The sequence below is a fragment of the Bufo bufo genome, chromosome 3 (genome assembly GCF_905171765.1).
Source record: "Bufo bufo chromosome 3, aBufBuf1.1, whole genome shotgun sequence".
NCBI lineage: Eukaryota > Metazoa > Chordata > Amphibia > Anura > Bufonidae > Bufo > Bufo bufo.
This window is the reverse complement of record NC_053391.1, coordinates 644,786,147-644,811,633: the sequence shown is the minus strand read 5'-3', so window position 1 is coordinate 644,811,633 and position 25,487 is coordinate 644,786,147. Positions and strand designations below refer to the sequence as shown.

The following is a 25,487-nucleotide window of genomic DNA, read 5'->3' as shown; positions in this document are numbered from 1 at the left end:
TCCGCACGTTTTTTAAGAAATCGTCAAATGAAACTTCTCCACAGCTTGGCTGCGAGGCTGAGACGTGGAGCCCGCGCGGCCGCCATTTTGTTTTCTGCCGGGTGACAGACGACAGCGCTGAGGGCTCTCCTCCACTGCCCGGCGCTGCTCTTTATTGTATGGCTCCTCGGCTACCACTTGTCTGCTGGCGGAGGACACGCCCTAACCTGACTGGAAATTAAAACCCTCTGATATTTCTGCTCTAGCCCATGGCACGTCCGTCACGTCGTGTGTCTCCCCCAGTGACAAAATGGTGGACGGCGCGGCACTGAGAGCCAAGGACGGGACGTGGTGGAAGCCACTAGTGATATGGCGTGGGGGGAGGGGTGCCTTGGAGCGGGGAGGCGGGCGGTACGCTGGTGCAGCACCAGGAGGTGTGAGGTGAAGCGTGGCCGCTGGGGGAGGGGTGGCACACAACGTCCTATGCTTGTGTGCGCCACTGCTGCTGCCATGCAGCCCACGTCCATCATCGCCATCACGATGAACCCGAGAGTACACGATGTACACACGTAAAACGCGACCTCCGTGTTTACATTAACGTGTCGACCTATTGGGCGCTTTCCACACGCTGCGTTATATTTTAATTCCGAGGCTAATTGATAGTTTTGCCGCTTCAACAAATTGCGCATGCTAAGTGCGTTCATCTTCATTACTGACGGAGAAATGCTTCCGGCACCGAAAGGGTGTGAAAGGCTCTATGGCGAGACGGAGCAGCCTCTCGCCATTACCATAGCGCAGCATAGCTCCGTAACGCGCCCGCCTCCGGGCTAAGCCCCTCCCCCCGTATACTGCCGTCAATATCAGCCGCTTCGCCCGTGTACAGCGCCAGGCTAATAACTGGTTCAATTCCTCGTCTGACCCTCCCTCCACCTTCTCGCAGACTAACTGCAACGCATGGGCGGTGCTTCGCCTTCATCAAGTTTCTCGAGGGACCGCCCTTCACCCTCGCACTAGAGGAGGCGGGAAAACCTTCAAGCGATTGACGGCTCTCTCTACCAATCAGCTCCGCCCTCCTGTACTCTGGTGCCGAACGGGCTCTGCCAATCGAGTAGTTAAGGGGGCGGGACATTCGGTAGCTCAGGCCGCGCCTTCTCCACTTTGCTGCTCTTTGACTCCGCCCCCCTTATGCTCCGGGACTGGACGGGAGAGTTGGGTTACGGGGGGAAGGATCGCTGTGAGGAAAAACTGCGGTTGGGGCCTGTTCTCTCTCTTATCTCTAGCGACCGGTAAGTGGACGAACGATGTTGGGGCACGTAACGGAAGAAAGCTTCTACGTTATTCGACCTGCTTTTGCCCCCGCGTGTGGAGGCGCTCTCTCACGCCACCTGGCGGGGGTATAGATATTATTTATTCCCCCTAGTATGTGGCGGGTATTAATCTGCGGTTGTTGCTCGGGGATGGCGCCGCCGCTCGCCGTGTTGTGACGGGAGGAGATGCCTGCTGTGCCCGCCGGGCGTTATTGTGTGGTGCCGAGGGGCGCTCCTGCCGTGGTCGGGTCACCTCGGGTGTGCCGGGGCTGCCTGCTCTCTGTATTGTTCGCCTCCTCTGGCTAATGGCGGACGGGGAGGCAGAGCGGAGTGGAAGTAACAGCGCTGGGGCAGAAACATTCCCACAGGGCAAACCCCACGTCCCCTCCTCGGTCCCGCCAGTCTCTTCATACAAAGGGACGGGATGTGGGAACCGCTGCGGTAACGCTCCCTGTATTCCCTCCCACTGTGCGGGGCCCTGGGGATATGGGGGGGACGCAGGCTGCGGTATGTGCCCCCGGCGCTTCCCACTTTCATATAGGTAAATGGTATGCACCTAGGCAGCTGTAGTGCTCCTCGGGCGATACCACTCATATATGTGGGGGAGTATATGTGTGTATTACCTATTCTTTCACATCAATCTGCTGTGAGGCCCGGGCAGGCCGCGCTTGCGCCGCAGTAGTGCAGCCGCTCTGCTCACTAGGCCCGACTCTCACATTTGCAGCCTGTTGTATTGTGTGAGGGGAATCCTTGTCTGCTCAGTGAGTGTGGCGATTGGAACATCATGGCAGCGAGGCTGGTTTGTGGGAGGGGGCAGCGAGCGCAGAGCTGAGTGCGGTACCGGCTCCGGCCGCTAGGTGTCTCACAATGCAGCGCAAGAGGGTAGAATGCAAATGCTTAGCATCTGCCTCGTTACCACGGTGCCTTTCTGCCTGAAGCCACACTGGGAGCATGTTGGTCTCATTTAAGCATGGCTCCTGGTTTTAACCCTTTCCATTCCAGGAAACTAACACTGCTGATTTGGAACTTATCCGGGGTTGAATATTCTATTCTAGTACAATGTACAATAAAGTAAAGGCTGCTGTGGCCCTCTGCACGTACCCGTTACCGTTAGGATTGCGCTGTTTCGAAGTCGTTGTGCTGCTGGCTGCCGTAAATGGTGAGCGGCTGGCTTTCTGCAGGACTGCGTTAGGCTGCGTTCACACTGTCAGTGTTTGGGCAGTGATTTTTCAAAAGCAGAAGGGGAGTCTGCACAGAGAACTGGTATAATGGAAGGATTCTGCTCCTGTTCTGTGGATTTGGATCACAGTTGCTGACCAAACACTGTGTGAATGCGGCTTTACTAGTAGGGAATACAGCCCTCGTGTAATGATTGTGACTGTAAGCCATTCTTTATGGTGGAGAGAGTCTTGTCCACGAGCTCTGCAGATTTCTGGGCTGTTGAGCGTTTGGTAAAAGCTAGGGCTGAAATACTTTGTGCTGCAGTGGAGCTGAGATGCTCTGCTTGCTCCTGTGGATGCAGTAAATGCATCCGACAGAGAAGAGCCTGCCGGAGTTCACCGGATACTGCCGTTGACCACTGGACTCTGTAGAATATAATGGGATCCGGCTTTCGGCCGGAGTAAAACTGTTGCATTCAGCCTGACGTTTTGGCGCATAGCGGATGGAAGCCATTATGGTCTATGGAGTCTGGGGGTGAATGGCTGGATCCGGTGAATCCAGGCAGGCCGTTCTCTGCCGGACAAACTTACCACAAATGTGAATGTAGCCTTACGCAAAAACGCTTCGGATAATACAACCGGCTGCATCCATTCTGAACGGATCCGGTTGTATTATCTCTAGAATGACTAAGGCGGACACATAAGAAAACGGATCCGGCGCTCATTGACTTAGAATGGTTTTAGTGCCAGATCCGTTTTCTTTCGTGTCTGAGAAAACGGATCCGTCTTGATCAGTATCCCATGACGCACGCAAAAATGCTTCTGGCATGGGAACGGAAGCCGAACGGAAGGCATACTGGTGCAAAACTGAAGCGTTTTCCTCCGGCGTTGAGATCCTATGACGGACCTCAATACCGGAAAAGAAAACGCTGATGTGAATGTAGCCTTAGTTTTGTGGCCGTGTTGCCCTATCAGGTGCCTTCTTTCCCGAGCTCTCAATATCCTTGCGTGTTTAATAAGTTTATGTAATACTGCCGTAATTGCTTGAGCCTTTTAATGCCAGTTAAGCCTCTTCCTAACCCCCCCCCCCCCCCCCCACATTCGCACTTCTCGATGGTTTGCGTTCTTTACAGAAAGTCTGACTGCTGACGTACGCCCCGTCAGAAATTAGGCGCAGCATCTGGCGTAGATTACGGTGTTCTTGTACACCAGGCAACTGGCGTAAATGATGGCTGTGGGTGCGCTGCTGGCCCCGCCTCCTCCCTGCCCTTGCCCTTCTCGGGTAAGTGGCGAAGGCAGAAACGTGACTTGCAGGAAATGTTTGCGCATGTGTTGTAGAAAGTCAAACATGCAGTTTACTGTTTCATACTAGAGCACCGGTGCAAGTTTATAATAAACGAGGGCCCGTGTCCGTGCTGCTGCTCACATCTCCTTTGGTGATTTTCGCCATGGTCCGGTATAGGAGCAGAACATTGAAAGTGCATGGCGGACGCTAGTGGCGCCTGACAGACCTCACTGACTCTTGGTGTCATTTCGTATTCTGTTATTATGTTTGTCATTTTATTGGACAGGATAGCACAGCATTTTACGCTATTCTGTCTGGCATTTGAAGGTCATCAGATGTGAACACAATCTAAGGGTTAATTTAGATGGCCGTATGAATGAATCCGCATGGACCCATTCATTTCAATGGGGCCGCAAAAGATGTGGTCAGCACCAGTAGTAGGACCCCGACCGATCTGCTACCCCCTATCCTGTGGATAGGGGATAACTTGTACCTACTGGAATACCACTTTAAGGGTCCATTCACACGTCCGTTGTTTCTTTCCTGATCTGTTCCGTTTTTTGCAGAACAGATCTGGACCCATTCATTTTCAATGGGTCCTGAAAAAAAATCAGACATTGAGCTGTCCGATTTTTTTTCAGGACCCATTGAAAATGAATGGTTCCAGATCTGGCTTCATTCACACTACAGTGAAAAACAGATGTCGTGTCCCTTTTTAAAGAGGACCTTTTAATGCAATTTTATTAAGGGAGATATATACCTGTACTTGTGGGGTACCCCCCGCTGATGCTGCCACCCTGCTTTAATTTTTATTTATTTATTTAAATATGCCTCCTACACCCCACTGTGCCCCGCTGGATTTCTCCTGCTCAGTATGCTAATACTGAGCATCGGAACAGGGAGGAGGAGACGCCAGGGTTTCTCAAGGTGTGTCTCCTTCTCCCTGGCTGTGACGCTCTGTGCTGTGATCGGACAGCACTACAACTGGGTGAAGGAGACGCCCATTGAGAAACCCTGGTGTCTCCTCCTCCCTCTCCCGATGCTTAGTATTAGCATACTGAGCGGAATAAATCCGGTGGGGCAGCATCAGAGGGGGGGTACCCTGCAGGTATAGGTATATACAGTAGTGTTCAAAATAATAGCAGTCAGACATCACTAACCTGATCAATCACTGTTTTTGGTAGAAATGCTATTTCTACATGGCAAATTTACTAGCAGGTGTAGTAAAGTAATAGAAACCTAACAGACCCAACCGTCATGACATGCATGCTGCTGATTCTCTGTAATTCAATCACTTATTGAAAGGGGCATGTTCAAAATAATAGCAGTGCGGAGTTCAATTAGTGAGGTCATTAATTCTTCGAAAAACAGGTGGCAATTATTGCCCTTATTGAAGGAAGGCAGCAAATGTTGTACATGCTGGTTACAGTGCATTTCTCTCTGAAATTCTGAGGACAATGGGTCGTTCCAGACATTGTTCAGAAGAACAGCGTACCTTGATTAAAAAGTTGATTGGAGAGGAGAAAACATATAAAGAAGTGCAGAAAATGATAGGCTGCTCAGCTAAAATGATCGCAAATGCTTTAAAATGGCAACCAAAACCTGAAAGACATGGAAGGAAGCGAAAAACTACCATTCGAATGGATAGAAGAATAGCCAAAATGGCAAGGACTCAGCCAACAATCAGCTCCAGGAAGATCAAAGAAGGTCTAAAGTTACCTGTGAGTACTGTTACAATTAGGAGACGCCTATGTGAAGCCAAGCTATCTGCAAGAAGCCCCCGCAAAGTCCCACTGCTGAAGAAAAGACATGTGCTGAAGAGGTTACAATCTGCCAAAGAGCACATTGACGGCCTAAAGAGACATTTTGTGGACTGATGAAAGTAAGATTGTTCTTTTTGGGTCTAGTGGCCGGAGACAGTTTGTCAGACGACCCCCAAACACCGAATTAAAGCCCCAGTACAATGTGAAGACAGTGAAGCATGGTGGACAAGCATCATGATATGGGGATGTTTCTCAGACTACGGTGTGGGGCCTATTTATCACATACCAGGGATCGTGGATCAGTTGGAATACATCAGAATACTTGAAGAGGTCATGCTGCCTTATGCTGAAGAGGAAATGCCCTTGAAATGGGTGTTCCAACAAGACAACGACCACAAACACACCAGTAAACGTGCAACATCTTGGTTCCAGACCCACAAGATTGACGTTATGGAGTGGCCAGCCCAATCCCCGGATCTTAATCCAATAGAAAACTTGTGGGGTGACATCAAAAATGCAGTTTCTGAGGCAAAACCAAGAAATAGAGAAGAACTGTGTGATGTAGTCCAATCCTCCTGGGCTGGAATTACCTGTTCACAGGGGCAGAAGGTGGTGACTCCGAGCAACACAGATTCTCAGAAACAGCGGTTATACAACTAAATATTAGTGAAGTGATTCAAAGGAAAGCTAAATCTTCAAACATTTTTCAGTTGATATAGTCAATGTTTGAGTTTGTAAAGAAGAATACAAACACTGCTATTTTGAACAGTCTAATATTCACTTTTTTTCAATATTTTTTTCAGAGGAACACAAAGTTGATATCTTTTTCTTCATGTTTTGATTTGGAATAGAATGTGTAGTGTTCCCAATGCATTTGTGTGTATGGAAATAAAAGCTATTAGAAGGATTTTGAGCTTTATTCACTTTTTTAAACACACTGCTGTTATTTTGAACACAACTGTATCTCGCTTAATAAAATCGCATGAAAGGTCCTCTTGAAGAACAATGGTAGTCTATGGGATTATTCACACAGACTTTTTTAAATTAATTTAACTGCCTGAATAATGGGCATCCAAATAGGGACCTGTCCTATTTTGTCTGTTTTCACGGTCTGACATTCCCCCCATACAATTGAGGCCTCATGCACACGACAGTATTTTTTCACGGTCTGCAAAACGGGGTTCCGTTGTTCCGTGATCCGTTTCCGTTTTTTTCCCCGTGTGTCTTCCTTGATTTTTGGAGGATCACCAGACATGAAAAGTGATAAAAAAAAGTCAAGTTTGCCTTCAAAATGATAGGAAAAAAACGGACACGGACGCGGATGACAATCTTGTGTGCCTCCGTGTTTTTTCACGGACTCATTGACTTGAATGGGTCCGCAAACCGTTGTCCGTGAAAAAAAAATAGGACAGGTCATATTTTTTTCCCGGACTGGAAACACGGATCACGGACTCGGATGGCAAACGGTGATTTTTCTGAGTTTTCAACTGACCCATTGAAAGTCGATGGGTCCGCAGAAAATCACGGAAAACGGAACAACGGACACTGAACCCAACAACGGTCGTGTGCATGAGGCCTATAGGGAACCATTTTAATGACAGTTTATCAGAAAGGCATCAGTGATGAGTGACTGTTACAAACAGTTTTTATGTTTTTAACAGCCATATTATTATTTTTTTGCAGTCATATGAATGTGCCTTAAGGGTCCATTCACACATCCGTAGTATATTGCGGATCCACAATACACCTGGCCGGCTCCCCCATAGAACTGCCTATTCTTGTCCGCAATTGTGGAATATTTTTTTGCAGAGCCGCGGTCCGGAATTTCGCAGCCTAAGCCCAGAAGTTCGGGGTCACACTCTGGAAACGCGGAGAGCACAAAGATAGTGTGCTCTCCGCATCTATTCGTGCCCCATTGAGAATGAATGGGTCTGCACCCGTTCCCGATATTGCGGAACGAATGCAAACCCATTTGCGGACGTGTGAATGGACCCTAAAGGGGTTCTCCAGGAGTAGCAAATTGATGACTTATCCAAAACATAGGTCATTAATGAGATCGGAGCAGGTCCGACATCCCCCACCATCAGCCGTTAGCAGCAGCCGCAGGTCCCGGGAGTAAACAATGAGGCTCATTTAGCTTAACTGTCTAAAAGAGAAACCCTTTGCCCATTAAAACCTTAGCCCTGACTGGTTGTTATTTCTGCTTTGGTAAAATGAAAGCTGTGCTGTAATTAAGCACTGCTTTAATTTCTGACTTGGGCCTCTCACCAAGTTAAGGCTACTTTCACACTTGCGGCAGGACGGATCCGACAGGCTGTTCACCATGTCGGATTCGTCCTTACGCTATTTCGTCGTGCCGCTGGACCGCCGCTCCGTCCCCATTGACTATAATGGGGGCGGAGCTACGGCGCAGCACGGTGAAAGCCGCCGGACTAAAGTCCTGCATGTCCGACTTTTTATGGTCAATGGGGACAGAGCGGCGGCACGGCGAGATAGCGGAAGGGCGGATCCGACATGGTGAACAGCCTGTTGGATCCGTCCTGCCGCAAGTGTGAAAGTAGCCTAAGCCAGTACACTCTGCTCTGCACCGATGAGGGGCAATCGCCCCGAAACAGCTTTCTGGAGATGAGATGCTGACTTATTTAATATCTGAGTGATATCTCAAGTAGGGATCGACCGATATTGATTTTTTAGGGCCGATACCGATAATTTGTGAACTTTCAGGCCGATAGCCGATAATTTATACCGATATTCTGGGAATTTTCTTTTTTTTTTTACTAACTTTTAGCCCCCTTAGGGACTAGAACCCTTGTCCTATTCCCCCTGATAGATCTCTATCAGGGTGAATAGGATCTCACACTGTCCCTGCTGCTCTGTGCTTTGTGCACACAGCAGCATGGAGCTTACCATGGCAGCCAGGGCTTCAATAGCGTCCTGGCTGCCATGGTAACCGATCGGAGCCCCAGGCTTACACAGCTGGGGCTCCGATCGGAGGAGCAGGGGAGAGGGGATCCTGTGGCCACTGCCACCAATGAGTAATACTGGGTGTGGGGGGGTGGCGCACTGCGCCACCAATGTTTTTACTATTGGCCGGGATTGGGGTGGGGGCGCACTGCGCCACCAATGAAGATAAGTCTCTCAATCATTCATAAACAGGAGGCGGGAGCTGGCTGCAGAATCACATAGCCGGCTCCCGACCTCTATGAGCGGTAGCTGCGATCCGCGGCACCTGAGGGGTTAACTACCGCGGATCGCAGCTATCGCTCATAGAGGCCGGGAGTCGGCTATGTGATTCTGCAGCCAGCTCCCGCCTCCTGTGTATGAATGAATGAAAGGCTTATCTTCATTGGTGGCGCAGCGGCCACAGCCCCTCCCCTCCTCTTGTCTTCCCTTCTGTCATTGGCGGCAGCAGCACAGGGGGAGGAGACACTGCTTCCTTCTCCCCTGTGCTGCGGAGGGAACACAGAACGCGCTGATAGCAGCGCGATCCTTGTTCCCCATACGTTATCGGTATATCGGCAAAATAGATGCCGATACCGATAACGTTCAAAATCCTCAATATCGGCCGATAATATCGGCCAAACCGATAATCTGTCGATCCCTAATCTCAAGTCTCAATTAAAGAGCTGAACATTGACTTATAGGATACCTGCCTTGCATCAGGTGGCATCCAAGGCAGAGCTTAAAGCGAACCTTTCACCTCATTTTCACTTTATAAACTAGCAACAGTACCTTATAGGTTATCTTCAGTGTGTTCTTATACATGTTAGTGCCGCTTTCCTGCGATGTTTATTCTTGAAAAAATAGTCTTATAAAGTTCACATTTCCAGCTCCAACAGTCATGCAATAAGTCAAGGGGGTATCCCTTCCCTCACCTCTGGCTGTACCTCCCCTGCCCTAACCCCGCCTCTATGCTCTGTAATTGACAGCCGGCTCAGTCGCCGGGACCGCGCTTGTGAATCCACAGGAAATGACTGTGATGCGTTCCACAGTGGAACGCATTAGAACTCAATTATAGGATTGTTACTATGCGTTCCGTGGATTGAAGCAGGGGGAGGTGTGGACTCTTGAGGGGCCGCTGTGTGCTGGTGAGTTTGGGCAGACAAGGGAGAGGAGGCGTGTTTGATGAGAGGGCAGGGTATACTGGGAGGCGCTAGTTCCAGCATGTAAGCTGGTGGGTGGAGCGCACCAGGGAAGGTAGTGCCGATGCGTTCCAATGTGGAGCGCATCGGGAAGGAAAGGGGGCGTGGTGTGGAAGGCGGACTTCCTATATGGGCGTTACTGTAGATAGGGGAGCGCGCGGACGGGAGGGAGAGCAGACAGACAGGCATTGCGTACGGCGCATGCGCGATTCTGTTACAGGATCGCACTTGTGTCTGCAAGAAAGACGGGCGGCGAATGAGGAGGTCGGCGCATGCGCAGGATTCACAAGCGCGGTCCCGGCGACTGAGCCGGCTGTCAGTTACAGAGCATAGAGGAGGGGTTAGGGCAGGGGAGGTACAGCCAGAGGTGAGGGAAGGGATACCCCCTTGACTTGTTGCGTGACTGTTGGAGCTGGAAATGTGAACTTTATAAGACTATTTTTTCAAGAATAAACATCGCAGGAAAGCGGCACTAACATGTATAAGAACACACTGAAGATAATCTATAAGGTACTGTTGCTAGTTTATAAAGTGAAAATGAGGTGAAAGGTTCGCTTTAACAGCTCATTTGCTTCCCTTTCATTCCAGGGGAGCATGTATGGCCTATAAGTCTCCTTATGTCGACTAAGGGTGCATTCACACGTCCGTAGTGTATTGCGGATCCGCAATACACCCGCCCGGCACCCCCCATAGAAATGCCTATTCTTGTCTGCAATTGCGGACATGTTCTATTTTTTTGCAGAGCCGCAGCCTGGAAGTTTGGGGCCAAGCTCCGCAAATGGGTATGCGGAGAGCACATTATGTGCCAATGAAAACATGCATATTCAAATCCCCTAAAAAGTGATTGGGGAAAGGAAAGTCATTTTTATTTTTTGCTTACAAAGGTCTGTCCAGATAAAAATAATAAAAACTATAATTGACTAAACTATAATTGATGCAAAGGAAGCAGGTCACTGCTGAGGTCAGCAATCGGTGGTATGTTCACCAACGCTGGTCAGTTGCTCTGAAGCCTAATATAGTTTTGGGTAACCCCTTTAGAGGTGTTCAAGTGAATGGGATGGAGCCGCTGTCATTACACTGCTCCTCTGCAGTGTTGGCGGTGAGCAGGTAAAACCTTCTCTGTGCTCTCAAATGACTTTACCATGGGTCCAACAGCTGACACCCACCAATCGGCTGCCCTCTGCAGCCTCTGGCACCACAACTAGTCCTCTGAACGGATCCGGAAGTAAAGCTCCATATAAAGTGTGTAGTGCCCATGCCGAGTTACTGCAGCTCAGGTCCCATTCATGAATGAGCATGCAGAAAATGGCTAATTGATGTGGGTGCCTGTTGCCAGACACTCATTGATTGGATAATTATGACCATTCATGAGTAAAAGTCATCTGTAGTATGACCCTCAGAAGACCCCCTTTAATATTGTGACTTGAGAGGCCACTTTCATTCAGCTCTTTAGACTTCTTTGCTCAGCTATCTTTGGCAATCCCCTAGAGAATGAATGAAGCAACCGTGCACGCACCTGACCTGCCACCCCATCAGGATTACATAGTAACAGTACATAAGGCCGAAAAAAGACATTTGTCCATCCAGTTCGGCCTGTCAAGTTTATCCAGAGGAAGGCAAGTTGATCCAGAGTTAGATAACTCCTGTTCTCAGGGTCGGTAGGGGTTCTAGCGGTCGGACCCCCACTGATCATCTAGTTGTCTCCTATTCACTGGATAGGAGGCCATGTGACCGATGAATGTGCTGTCACATGACCTAGGTAAAGCTGTGAGAAGGCCACAGTGTTTACAGGAGCGCCATTGCCTTCTCAAACAGCTGATCGGTGGGAGTTCTGAGTGTCAGAACTAGGGATCGACCGATATTGATTTTTTTAGGGCCGATACCGATAATTTGTGAACTTTCAGGCCGATAGCCGATAATTTATACCGATATTCTGGGAATTTTCATTTTTGAGAAAAAAAAAATAATTCCTACACAAATCTGCTGAAAATTAATATGTTTATTGTTAATGTGTATTTTTTTTGTTTATTGTTAATGTGTTTTTTTTTTTTTTATAAATCTTTTTCATTTATACTTAATATTTTTTTTTTTTTTTTTTTTACTAACTTTTAACCCACTTAGGGACTAGAACCTTTCTCCTATTCACCCTGATAGATCTCTATCAGGGTGAATAGGATCTCACACTGTCCCTGCTGCTCTGTGCATAGTGCACACAGCAGCATGGAGCTGAACATGGCAGCCAGGGCTTCAATAGCGTCCTGGCTGCCATGGTAACCGATCGGAGCCCCAGGCTTACACAGCTGGGGCTCCGATCGGAGGAGCAGGGGAGAGGGGATCCTGTGGCCACTGCCACCAATGATTAATACTGGGTGGGGGGGGGGGGGGGGGGGGGGGCGCACTGCGCCACCAATGTTTTTACTATTGGCCGGGATTGGGATGGGGGGCGCACTGCGCCACCAATGAAGATAAGTCTATCGATCATTCATATACAGGAGGCGGGAGCTGGCTGCAGAATCACATAGCCGGCTCCCTACCTCTATCACCGGTAGCTGCGATCCGCGGCACCTGAGGAGTTAACTACCGCGGATCGCAGCTATTGCCGGCTATGTGATTCTGCAGCCAGCTCCCGCCTCCTGTATATATGAATGAATGAAAGGCTTATCTTCATTGGTGGCGCAGCGGCCACAGCCCCTCCCCTCCTCTTATGTTCTATCCCCTCATTGGCGGCAGCGGCAGCAGCATCACAGGGGGAGGGAGACACTGCTTCCTTCTCCCCTGTGCTGCGGAGGGAACACAGAGAGCGCTGTCAGCAGCGCGATCCTTGTTCCCCATACGTTATCGGTATATCGGCAAAATTGATGCCGATACCGATAACGTTCAAAATCCTCAATATCGGCCGATAATATCGGCCAAACCGATAATCGGTCGATCCCTAGTCAGAACCCCACCGATGAGATACTGATGACCTATCCAGAGGATTTATGATGTAGAGAAAGTTAATACAAGCCACTTACTACAGGGAGTGCAGAATTATTAGGCAAGTTGTATTTTTGAGGATTAATTTTATTATTGAACAACAACAATGTTCTCAATGAACCCAAAAAACTCATTAAAGGGTTTCTATCACTTGGTATGACATAATTAGCTGTCAGACACTAGCGATCTGCTAGTGTCTGCTCTGGCCAACCATCCTACTATAATCACTTGTGGGGCAGCGGTTTTGCTAAAAAACTAACTTTTATAAATATGCTAATGAGCCTCTAGGTGCTATGTGGGCGTCATTAGCACCTAGAGGCTCCGTCTACCTTCATACACAGCCGCCGCCCAGCGCGTCCCTCCAGCCCGCCCATGTCCTCCTCCGTGTGACGCAGCGGCCGAATTCTCGCGCATGCGCCGTGCGCGGCTGTATTCGGCGCATTTGAGATGTGAGCTCGGAGCGGTCAGACATTCAATGCGCATGCGCCGAATACATCCGCGCATGCGCATTGAATGTCTGACCGCTCTGAGCTCAGACATCTCAAATGTGCCGAATACAGCCGCGCACGGCGCATGCGCGAGAATTCGGCCGCTGCGTCACACGGAGGAGGACATGGGCGGGCTGGAGGGACGCGCTGGGCGGCGGCTGTGTATGAAGGTAGACGGAGCCTCTAGGTGCTAATGACGCCCACATAGCACCTAGAGGCTCATTAGCATATTTATAAAAGTTAGTTTTTTAGCAAAACCGCTGCCCCACAAGTGATTATAGTAGGATGGTTGGCCAGAGCAGACACTAGCAGATCGCTAGTGTCTGACAGCTAATTATGTCATACCAAGTGATAGAAACCCTTTAATATCAAAGCTGAATATTTTTGAAAGTAGTTTTTAGTTTGTTTTTTAGCTTTAGCTATTTTAGGGGGATATCTGTGTGTGCAGGTGACTATTACTGTGCATAATTATTAGGCAACTTAACAAAAACAAATATATACCCATTTCAATTATTTATTTTTACCAGTGAAACCAATATAACATCTCAACATTCACAAATATACATTTCTGACATTCAAAAACAAAACAAAAACAAATCAGTGACCAATATAGCCACCTTTCTTTGCAAGGACACTCAAAAGCCTGCCATCCATGGATTCTGTCAGTGTTTTGATCTGTTCACCATCAACATTGCGTGCAGCAGCAACCACAGCCTCCCAGACACTGTTCAGAGAGGTGTACTGTTTTCCCTCCTTGTAAATCTCACATTTGATGATGGACCACAGGTTCTCAATGGGGTTCAGATCAGGTGAACAAGGAGGCCATGTCATTAGATTTTCTTCTTTTATACCCTTTCTTGCCAGCCACGCTGTGGAGTACTTGGACGCGTGTGATGGAGCATTGTCCTGCATGAAAATCATGTTTTTCTTGAAGGATGCAGACTTCTTCCTGTACCACTGCTTGAAGAAGGTGTCTTCCAGAAACTGGCAGTAGGACTGGGAGTTGAGCTTGACTCCATCCTCAACCCGAAAAGGCCCCACAAGCTCATCTTTGATGATACCAGCCCAAACCAGTACTCCACCTCCACCTTGCTGGCGTCTGAGTCGGACTGGAGCTCTCTGCCCTTTACCAATCCAGCCATGGGCCCATCCATCTGGCCCATCAAGACTCACTCTCATTTCATCAGTCCATAAAACCTTAGAAAAATCAGTCTTGAGATATTTCTTGGCCCAGTCTTGACGTTTCAGCTTGTGTGTCTTGTTCAGTGGTGGTCGTCTTTCAGCCTTTCTTACCTTGGCCATGTCTCTGAGTATTGCACACCTTGTGCTTTTGGGCACTCCAGTGATGTTGCAGCTCTGAAATATGGCCAAACTGGTGGCAAGTGGCATCTTGGCAGCTGCACGCTTGACTTTTCTCAGTTCATGCGCAGTTATTTTGCCCCTTGGTTTTTCCACACGCTTCTTGCGACCCTGTTGACTATTTTGAATGAAACGCTTGATTGTTCAATGATCACGCTTCAGAAGCTTTGCAATTTTAAGAGTGCTGCATCCCTCTGCAAGATATCTCACTATTTTTGACTTTTCTGAGCCTGTCAAGTCCTTCTTTTGACCCATTTTGCCAAAGGAAAGGAAGTTGCCTAATAATTATGCACACCTGATATAGGGTGTTGATGTCATTAGATCACACCCCTTCTCATTACAGAGATGCACATCACCTAATATGCTTAATTGGTAGTAGGCTTTCGAGCCTATACAGCTTGGAGTAAGACAACATGCATAAAGAGGATGATGTGGTCAAAATACTCATGATTCATTTCCCCCCCCCTCTTTATACACTACTCGTTTCCATTATTACGACCACCCTGCAATCCATCAGTGGTGGCCGTGCTTGCAGACTACAGGAAATAGCACTAGTCTATGCACACTCCCGTGGTCCTGGCCACCAGACAGGCCACAGCTTTTTCCTTTAGTGTCCAAGCACGACTAGCACTGCTGGATTGCAGGGTGGTTGTAACCATGGAATCAAGAAGTGTATAAAGAGACGGAAAAATGAATCAAGCCAGCAAATATGGACAATCGCAATATATTAGTACTGTAATATAACAAGGGGAGAAAAACAGAACTGGATTGCACATCCAAAATGCTAGGCTTTGATCTAATTAAACTCTCTTCTCAGCGCCATATTGAAGTGTACATCCCACCCATGCTACATGCTGTACAAGAGGCATTAGTGTACATTTTGTTCATAAGGCGTAAACCCACTCACCGTGCAAAGGTCCCCTCTTTGAGTGGGACCTACTCTGACAAAAAAGGCTCATCACACTGCGGGGGAAAAAATCTGCACTGCCCAAGTAGGCGGCAGGACCCAGGAGTCAAACATCAACCAGCTGTCTGACAATGGCAACGCTTTGTCACCGCATTGTGCTGCGCCCTTTTGTCAGAGTAGGTCCCACTCAAAGAAGCGACCTTGGCGTGGTGAGTGGGCTTATACCTTTTGATCAAAATGTACACTAATGCCTCTTGTACAGCATGTAGTATGGGGGGCTGTACACTTCAATATGGCGCTGAGAAGAGAGTTTAATTAGATCAAAGCCTAGCATTGTGGATGTGCGATCCAGTTCTGTTTTTCTCCCCTTTTATATATACAATACATTAGTAAGTTCCTTTTTTTTGGGGGGGGGGGGGGGGGGGGGGACACTTAAAGGGGTTGTACACCTTTCTTGTGTTTTTTTTTCTTCCCCAGAAAGCAGACAGATTATTCCCCTTCCCGGTTTGATCGCTCCCCCATTCTGAGCTCCTTGGCTAAAATACTTTTTAAAAAGGGTAAGAGGAGTATTTTTACTGTTTGAAAAATGGAGCCTGACCACGGCCGATCTTTTCCTGCAGTGGTCACATGAAACAGCCTGCTTGCCTCGGGTTGCTACAGCACCTGCATTCCCAATTTGCAGTGTATGGGAGACATCATTACAGCTGGTCTCCACCACATAGGGAAAACTGAAGGTTAGAGCTGGAGCTTGCAGAGGAGGAAAACTTCCAAAAAACGCTGCGAGTCATAATGGCCAGAAATGGTGTTGTAATGTATCGCTTAGGCAGAGTTCACTTTTTGATCAGTTTTAGGGTCCCTTCACACGTCCGTAGTGTATTGTGGATCCGCAATACACCCGGCCGGCACCCCATAGAACTGCGGCACTGCCTATTCTTGTCTGCAATTGCGGACAAGAATAGGACATGTTCTATTTTTTTTCCAGAGCCGCGCTCCGGAAATGCAGATGCGGACAGCACACTGTGTGCGGTCTGCATCCATTCCTGCCCTATAGAGAATTAATGGGTCAGCACCCGTTCCTGATAATTGCGGAACGTTTGTGGACACATTCTACGGACGTGTGAATGGACCCTTAATTGGCTTTCATTTGAAGGGTTATTTTGGGTATCGGTTGTGCCTGTGTCGGAGCCTTCCTTTGAGCGCAGTATTCTGAAAAAAAGTCCCTGAAGGTATGCTATAAAACTTCAGGCGCTGGTAATTAATCTTATTATCCGGTGTAGAGAATTCCAGAGAAGGGAAAGGTATTGGTGTAGATGCTGTATTTAGGACAGATTAGGAGGCATTTAGCTTCACTATAGGGTGCGCATGGAGCGACGGTATGTGATAAAGAGTAACGTACCGCGTGGTGGTTGCTTTCTGGTCACTGAAGGTCCTTGCCCTACTGCCCCTTCCTGCTCTCTGATGTGATGTAGCTTCTAACCAGCAGAGGTCGCACTACATTTTTTCCAGAAGAGTAAAAATACTCCTCCAACCATTTTTGAGGAGTATTTTTTACCCAAGGAGGAGTACGAAATTTGCAGTAATTCAAATACATAATATATAGCACCTTACCATACCAGGATGCCTTTATCTATGCAACTATCAAGATTGATTGCTTTTGATTATCTGATTATTCATCTGTGGTCCCCTGATGAACCAGTTCTACGGACTCTAGGGAAATGCGTTGGGTCAGGAATCTATCAATTTCACCGGCAGGGTCACAGTAGGTGAGGGCTTAGCCATCGAGAGAGGTAGGGTCGCTCTTTTCGGGGCGGGTGCTCCGCCTGTAAGTAGGGGTAGTGTTCAGGGATCTCCCCCCCGTCTTGACTTCACCTCCTGATATCCATTATCCCAGGCCTCGGTCTCCAAACTGTAAGTCGTTGCATCTTTATTCATTTGGATGGTATTACCATGGTCACATCCAAAGTAAGACTTTGCCTATTTACCTGCCACAGTTCATCATACATGTTCTATTTGTATGGGATGGTATTTTAATATCTATAAGTAAAAGTTAAGTTTTATATGATGTCATTTTTCTCTGATATTACACTTGTTCACATCTGCAGTGGAGGCTTTGTTGCAGATGAAAAAAGCCTTGTATGCAGCACTTTTTTTGGTCTGGTATAACAGTGCTCCAGACAAAAAAAATATGAAGGAGCCATTGGCTCCTAACCTGAAAAATTTAGGAGCCAAATAAAATTTTTAGTCGCCAAATTTAAAATATATATAATATAGCTGAGATGCTTAGGAGCATATAAGCCATCTAAGGCCTCATGCACACGAACGTGTATATTCTTTCCATGTCCATTCCGCTTGTTTTTTTTTTTTGCGGGCCGTATACGGAACCATTCATTTCAATGGGTCCGCAAAATAAACGTAAGTTACTGTGTGCATTCTGTTTCCGTATGTCCGTACTTCTGTTCCGCAAAATAAAATAAAACATGTCCTATTATTGTCCGCATTACGGACAAGGATAGGACTGTTCTATTAGGGGCCAGCTGTTCCGTTCCGCAAAATACAGAATGCACACGGACGTCATCCGTATTTTATGCAGAACCATTTTTTGCAGACCGCAAAATGCATACGGTCGTGTGCAAGAGGCCTAAGTCTGAGAGGACACAATAACCCCTTTAAGCAGTGCATGTTGATGAAGTCAGCTGGTACATGCCCAATGAGGCAGGTCTGTGAACAGTACCGTGCCATGAGCTTTTAATTTACTTTTTTACTAGGCCATCAGCACCTGCAATGACTGAAAATAATCTAACACAGCAATCTAACTCCTGTTATAGGTGCCAGGAAAAAAAAAAAAAAGGTGTCAAGGCTGTCAATAATGGACAGCTTAAACCAGGAACACACTAGAAATCAGACAGCAACTGTACATATGTCATTTAGTGCTGATTTGGAAAAATATTAAAAGGAGTTGACAGGGGAGGCAAAATTTTTAGTACAGTGCTCAGGGTGGTTTAAAAAGAATCAATACTCACCACCACTGATCCCCTGCCACTCCTATTTCAATGCTTAATGGATCTCCACTGGTCTCGGCAGCTCAGTCAATCACTGGCCGAGAAAAGTATAGCGCCATAGCTAGTGATTGGCTGAGCAGGCGTCTCCTGGCATTTCCTGCTTGTGGAGACTGGACCATTAAGTAGAGACCAGTGACCAGTGGGAACCCAAGGTCTGCTGGGAGCTTGACGGGATTTGCGATGCAGGAGTGCTGAATTCACAAGTCTGTGAGATCCCGGCCCGGAGTCCTGCTGAGTGCAGGAGTGCACGGCATCATTGGTTGCTATGACGCCGTGCGATTCCTGCTGCCGCCGCAGTACAATAATACACTAGTATGATCTATACCAGTGTATCACTGTACTGCGGCGGCAGCAGGAAGCGCACGGTGTCATAGCAACCAATGACTCCCTGCACTCAGCAGGACTCCGGGCCGGGATCTCACAGACTTGTGAATTCAGAAGCAGACTGCTGGAAGCGGAAGCACAAGATGCGGGAACCCAAGCCACGCCCACCCTCTATGCCGAGAAGTGTGAGCGAGCGGATCTTCATCCAGCAGACGGCTGCAGCGTGTCTCTGCTGGATGAAAGCCTTTTTTTCTTAGCGGCAGAGCAGCGGAGGGTTTAGGCGCAAATGGCGACAAGACTACAAAGTCTTGTCGCCATTTTGCAATTCCAAGTCGCATTGGCGACCATTTTGGTCGCCATCTGAAGCCCTGTATAAAGACAGGCTCGTGAATAGAAACTGAACGGACTCCATCATAGTAAGTGGGGTTTGTTAGGCCGGGTTCACATGACATTTTTGCTATATTTTTAAAGGGATGGCTCATCATGGACAATGGGGGGCATATCGCTAGGATATGCCCCATTGTCTTATAGGTGCGGGACCCGCACCTACAGTGGATATAAAAAGTCTACACACCCCTGTTAAAATGTCAGGTTTCTGTGATGTAAAAAAAAAAAAAAAAAGAGAAACAAATAAATCATTTCAGAACTTTTTCCACCTTTAATGTGACCTATAAACTACAACTCAATTGAAAAACAAACTGAAATCTTTTAGGTGAAGAGAAGAAAAAATATAAAATATGGTTGCACAAGTGTGCACACCGTTAAACTAATACTTTGTTGAAGCACCTTTTGATTTTATTACAGCACTCAGTCTTTTTGGGTATGAGTCTATCAGCATGGCACATTTTGACTTGGCAAGATTTGCCCACTCTTCTTTGCAAAAACACTACAAATCTGTCATATTGCGAGGGCATCTCCTGCGCACAGACCTCTTCAGATCACCCCACAGATTTCCAATCGGATTCAGGTCTGGGCTCTGGCTGGGCCATTCCAAAACTTTCATCTTCTTCTGGAGAAGCCATTCCTTTGTTGATTTGGATGTATGCTTTGGGTCGTTGTCATGCTGAAAGATGAAGTTCCTCTTCATGTTCATCTTTCTAGCAGAAGCCTGAAGGTTTTGTGCCGATATTGACTGGTATTTGGAACTGTTCATACTTCCCTCTAGCTTAACTAAGGCCCCAGTTCCAGCTGAAGAAAAGCAGCCCCTTGGCATGATGCTGCCACCACCATGCTTCACTGTGGGTATGGTGTTCTTTTGGTGATGTGCAGTGTTGTTTTGGGGCCAAACATATCTTTTGGAATTATGGCCAAAAAGTTTAACCTTGGTTTCATCAGACCATAACACCTTTTCCACATGCTTTTGGGAGACCTCAGATGTGTTTTTGCAAAATGTAGCCTGGCTTGGATGTTTTTTTTTTCGTAGGAAAGGGCTTTCGTCTTGCCACTCTACCCCATAGCCCGGACATATGAAGAATACGGGAGATTGTTGTCACATGTACCACACGGCCAGTACTTGCCAGATATTCCTGCAGCTTCTTTAATGTTGCTGTAGGCCTCTTGGTCGCCTCCCAGACCAGTTTTCTTCTCGTCTTTTCATCTATTTTGGAGGGACGTCCAGTTCTTGGTGATGTCACTGTTGTGCCATATTTTCTCCACCTGATGATGACTTCACTGTGTCCCATGGTATATCTAATGCCTTGGAAATTCTTTTCTACCCTTCTCCTGACTGATACCTTCTAACAATGAGATCCCTCTGATGCTTTGGAAGCTCTCTGTGGACCATGGCTTTTGCTGTGGGATGCGACTAAGAAAATTTCAGGAAAGACCAACTAGAGCAGCTGAACTTTATCTGGGGTTAATCAGAGGCAGATTAAATGATGGCAGGTGTATGCTGACCCCTATTCAACAGGATTGTGAATGTGATTTGCTTAATTCTGAACACAGCTACATCCCCAGTTATAAGAGGGTGTGCACACTTATGCAACCACATCATTTTTTTTTTTTTGTTCCCTCCATCTAAAAGATTTCAGTTTGTTTTTCAATTGAGTGGTACAGTTTATAGGTCATATTAAAGGTGGAAAAAGTTCTGAAATTATTTATCTTTGTCTCATTTTTTTTTTACAGCCCCGAAACCTGACATTTTAGCAGGGGTGTGTAAACTTTTTTTATCCACTGTATATCGAGAATGGAGCCCTGCAAGGTGGCTGGAGGATTCCGGTCTGGCCAGCACCAAGCCAGCTACCGATAGAAGTGAATGGGAGAGTACCGCACATGCGCAGCCCCCCGCTCCTACTCATTTCTTTGGGGCTGATGGAAATAGCTGAGCCAGCAGTGCTTCACTTGCGGGTCTCTGTTCTCAATATAGGTGTGGGTCCCTGCGGTGGTACCCGCACCTATAAGAAAATGGGGGCATATCCTAGCGATGAGACAACCCCTTTAATGTACACACAAAAAAAGTATATAAACATTAACAGATGCCATAACTGTGGCTTCTGTCACCATAGAACTCCATTTGTAAAAAAAATTTTTTAGCCTACATGTTTTTTTTGCTGGACTTTGCAGGAAGGTAAAACATGGTACACTACACTTTCCCATCCTGACAAGAACGTGTTTTTTTTTTAAAAAAAATTTAAACTATGGAACTCCATGGTGATGGATGTCCTAGTATGGCATCTGTTGTGTATGTTGATCGTATGACAAAAACCCAGACTTGCGTGCCTGATCCAGCACTTTCATTATTTTCGTTGTTCTGAGCAGAACAACAGAAAAAAAAGTGGTGATGTAAACGGGGCTTAAGAAGAGGGGGGGGGGGGGGGTTTTTGTAGGGGACCATTACTGGTCTAAATAACATCAAGCTATTATAGCGAAGTTATAAAGTCCAGTCTAATATGGCGGATCTTCCCTGTACTTTACCATAATGGTCTGTCTGCATTCACTACATACTGCACCACATACATGCGTGTGATGTATTGGTTCAGCGTGTGATGTATACGTGTGTGTGATGTGAGCTGATTGGAGTCCAGCATGATGTCATTGAGTCCAGCGTATATTTAATTCAGACCTATAGCCACTCCCCTGCCCACCTGCTGCTGATTCATATGGAAACAAACCGTCATTCAGCAGCAGGTGGGCGGGCAGAGTCAGGAGCTCATGAATATTCATGACTCATCATTATCAGCTGGAGCTTTTCAATACAATATGTTGGCAGATTGACTGGGTCAATTAAAGAAAGTGACCCAGCATTTTGCTAAGAGAATCAGTCACTTATTTATGTTGCCCTTAGTTAGGACACCATAAAACTGGTGACAGGTTCCCTTTAAGTTACATGCTGCTGTCACCTTCTTCTGTGTCCATCTTCATGTCTGGGCCCAGTCTTTAGCTCCACCGCCGCCAGGGTCCTTGTGCAGTGCACCCGGCACTCCATATTCAAACATCCCCTAGGAGCCAGCCCCCCGGCTTCCCCTGATGCAGGACCTGTATTGCTCCTGCGCCCGCCCAAACTAACCAATAGTAAAGCTCCTTGCTGTCCGGAGCTTTGCTATTGGTTGCTACAGGCAGCATCGCTGCGCTGCCTGTTCCGTTCACTGCGCGTCCTACGCAGATGAAAAGCAGGGAAAAGTCTAAGGCAGGGCTTGACAAATTTCCTTGGAATCTAGGAGCCAGCTAAAAAAGTTAGGAGCCAGGCGGAGCCGCGTCATAAAGCCCCTAGTAGGTGCCCCCATAGTGCTCCCCCCCCGACTTTTCCATAGAGCCCCCCAATAATGCTGTATACCATGTTGCATATACCGCCGCTCCGTCCCCGGACCCTATTGACTATAATGGGGACGGGGGTGGAGCTCCGGCACAGCACGGCAGTTCGCGGTGAGAGGCCGCCGGACTAAAAAGTTGGACATGCAGTACTTTTAGTCCGGCGGCCTTTCACCATGCACTGCCGTGCTGCGCCAGAGCTCTGCCCCCATTATAGTCAATGGGGACGGAGCGGTGGTCCGGCGAAACAGCGGAAGGACGGATCCGACAGGGTGAACAGCCTGCCGGATCCGTCCTGCCGCAAGTGTGAAAGTACCCTTCGTTATATAGCTACTGAATGAGACAGAAGAAGGGATGCCTTTTAACATGTATATCTCCTTGAGAAGCCAATTTGATCCTAAAGGGTTAATTCAACCTGTAATCTAAACTGTGTCATCTGTCACTTTTATCTCTCTGCTCCTGTCCCTTAATCTGATCACTGCTGCAACAAAAGCATCAGCCACAGCCTCAGTGTAACCTGTTCTTTTAACTCAAAGAATCGAATGAGTCACTAACTAATCGGATCTTTAGATTCTTTTAACCTGAGACTCATTCGATTCTTTCTAGACTCCCTCCTGTACTTGTGTCAGTGACCTAGAGCTGCTAGTCCTTGCCTCAGCTCTGATTGGTTGGTGGGCGGGGAGGGGAGGGGCTGGCAGAAGCAGCTTCCACTCTAGGATCAGATTACACTCCTCCCGAGCCCCTCCCCTCCCTGCTGCCAGCGTCTAGCTCTCTGTGTGCTGTGACTCACTGACTGAGGAGCTGTTTCAAACGGTGCTGCCTCCGGACAGAACGGCAGCTCCGCACCCATCGCCCGGGCACCTTTGAAAACGGGCTGACAAATACCCAAGCGCCAGGACTAAAATTCTGGTCGCCATGGCGACCTGGCGCCTGGGATTTGTCGAGCCCTGGTCTAAGGCGTGTTGGTGCGTCTTAGACTTTTTCCAGGGAGTAAAATTGCCGGAACAGGCGTCTATGACGCTTGTACAGGCGTTATTGCGACCTCTGTACATGTGCTTGTATTCCTGGCTGATATAAATGGCTTTCTGTAACAATCTCACATAAGGCTCACCTACAGGAGTAAGACACATTAGTCCTCAATGTTTGCTCCTTCTACCTGGCAGGACAGCTCGGTGACTACCTCTGCCAGAACTGATGGTGCCTGATGCTTTCATGTGACAGTGGATGGAAGCACCCAGCAGCTGATTGCGCCTAGGTCTCAGAGGGAGACTGTCTTGCAAGGGCTGATTTCTCTAGTCGCCATGGAGACCAGGGTTTGCTCAGCCCTGTCTTAGACTACGTATGCATTTACAGAATGGTACTTGGTGGCCAACATAGATTCTGCAGCAGTGTACGAGGATTGTAAGCGCTCAGTCTTTTCTTATGTTAAAAGGGTTTTTCGACACTTTAGAACTGAGCTATCCTCGGGATAGGTCATCAGTATCTGATCAGTGGGGTTTGACACCTGGGACCCCTGAGAAGGCACCAGCCCTCCTGTCCGCACCACGGCCTTCCCCTTACTCACCAAGCACAGCGCCGTCCATTGTAGAGTGGCTGTGCTCTGCCTAGGCTATGTGACTGAACGTGCCACTGGCCTAGAGAAGACTGAGAGAAGGCTGCCATGCTGCTGCGAGTGCCTCTGCCTTCTCAAACAGCTGATTGGCATTGGTCCCGGGTGTCGGACCACCACCGATAAGATATTGATGACCTATCCAGAGGACAAGGTCTTGGAAAAAAAACCTTCAAGCTTCATGAACGCAGCCATGGCTATGCTTCAGGGTCTTATGGCCCCTTTACACAGGCCGAGCATCAGGGACATAATTGCTAACAAGCATTTGTAGGAACACTAATTAGCGATTATCTGGCAGTGTAAAGGTGCTTGTTCATCGGGTAATATGCTCGTTTGTGCGGTCACCTAAATAATTTTTTGCCATCAGCAGATCGTGCTGTGTAAACCGCGAGTCTGTATGGGGAACGATCAATGGCATTAGCGATCGCTGCTCCCCATACTGTGGAGGAGATCGCTGCATGTAATTGCAGTGGCCTCCTTCCTTCCCGTCAAACGTCTGCTCTGCAGTGAACGCTTCCCTCCCCGTCGTTGCCTGCTCAATTGAGAAGAGTAAAGCAGGATTTAGACAGTCTCTTTAGGTCCATCTTCATAGTACAAAAGTAACCCATTTGTGTGTTTGAAGGAGACTGGAGTATCCAATGCTAAGCCATACATACTTGGATATTCGAACTCCAGACACTTGGTGCCCCCCGGTATGCTGTTACACTGTGCCGCACAAAAGTATTTAACACCCAGTCCACAGATTTTTATGACTTTAGTTACAGGGATCATGCAGACAGTGCTGGCTGATCGTGGGTGCAGCCTGGAATCTGGCAGAAGGAATAGAGCATGGTCTAACTACGGCAGAACATTTCTAAATAACGTCATTTAAAAAACATTCCTGGAACCTAAAAAGAACATAGTCACGGCCTTTAGGGGTGTCACTTCTGCCTAATTTGCAGTCCACTACCAGGAAGATCTGTCCCTGGTAACGGAAGGCATAGAGGAAGTGGGCGGATGTCAGAGCTAACTAGGATACTGAGCCGGATAAGAACAGCTTCTACATGGCTTATGAAAATTATAGGAGTCTCCTGTGTATCTGTAAGTGTGGTGTCGTCGTCCCCCCCACCCCCCCCCTCCTCCTGTTCTGGGAGCTCCAAAGCTGAAAATCTATTGGGAGGGGAAAGGATGTCGCAGCAGTATAGTGCTGGCAGATTCCACAGAAGGAAGACACACCCTCTGCTTCTGAATGGAATGCATCTAGCTGTGCAGCTGAAAGACATTAGGGAAACCCAGAAAAAAACTGATCCTTCATAGTTATGATTGTATAAAGAAGCACAGCCATTATGCAAACTTTTTTTTTTACTTGAGTACTCTTTAAAGGGAGTTTGTCACCAGTTTTA

General features: G+C 47.7%; 1 protein-coding gene across 12 annotated transcripts in view; it reads left to right on the top strand.

Moving 5' to 3' along the window:
- Positions 1-1,154: 1,154 nt before the first annotated feature.
- ZMYM2 (zinc finger MYM-type containing 2) overlaps positions 1,155-25,487 on the top strand; it is a 107,535-nt gene continuing 83,202 nt past the window's right edge. For all 12 annotated transcript variants that reach the window (XM_040426238.1, XM_040426235.1, XM_040426237.1 and 9 more), the window contains exon 1: positions 1,155-1,265. The gene's annotated coding sequence lies outside the window, so the exon portion shown is untranslated. The remainder of the gene's footprint in view (positions 1,266-25,487) is intronic.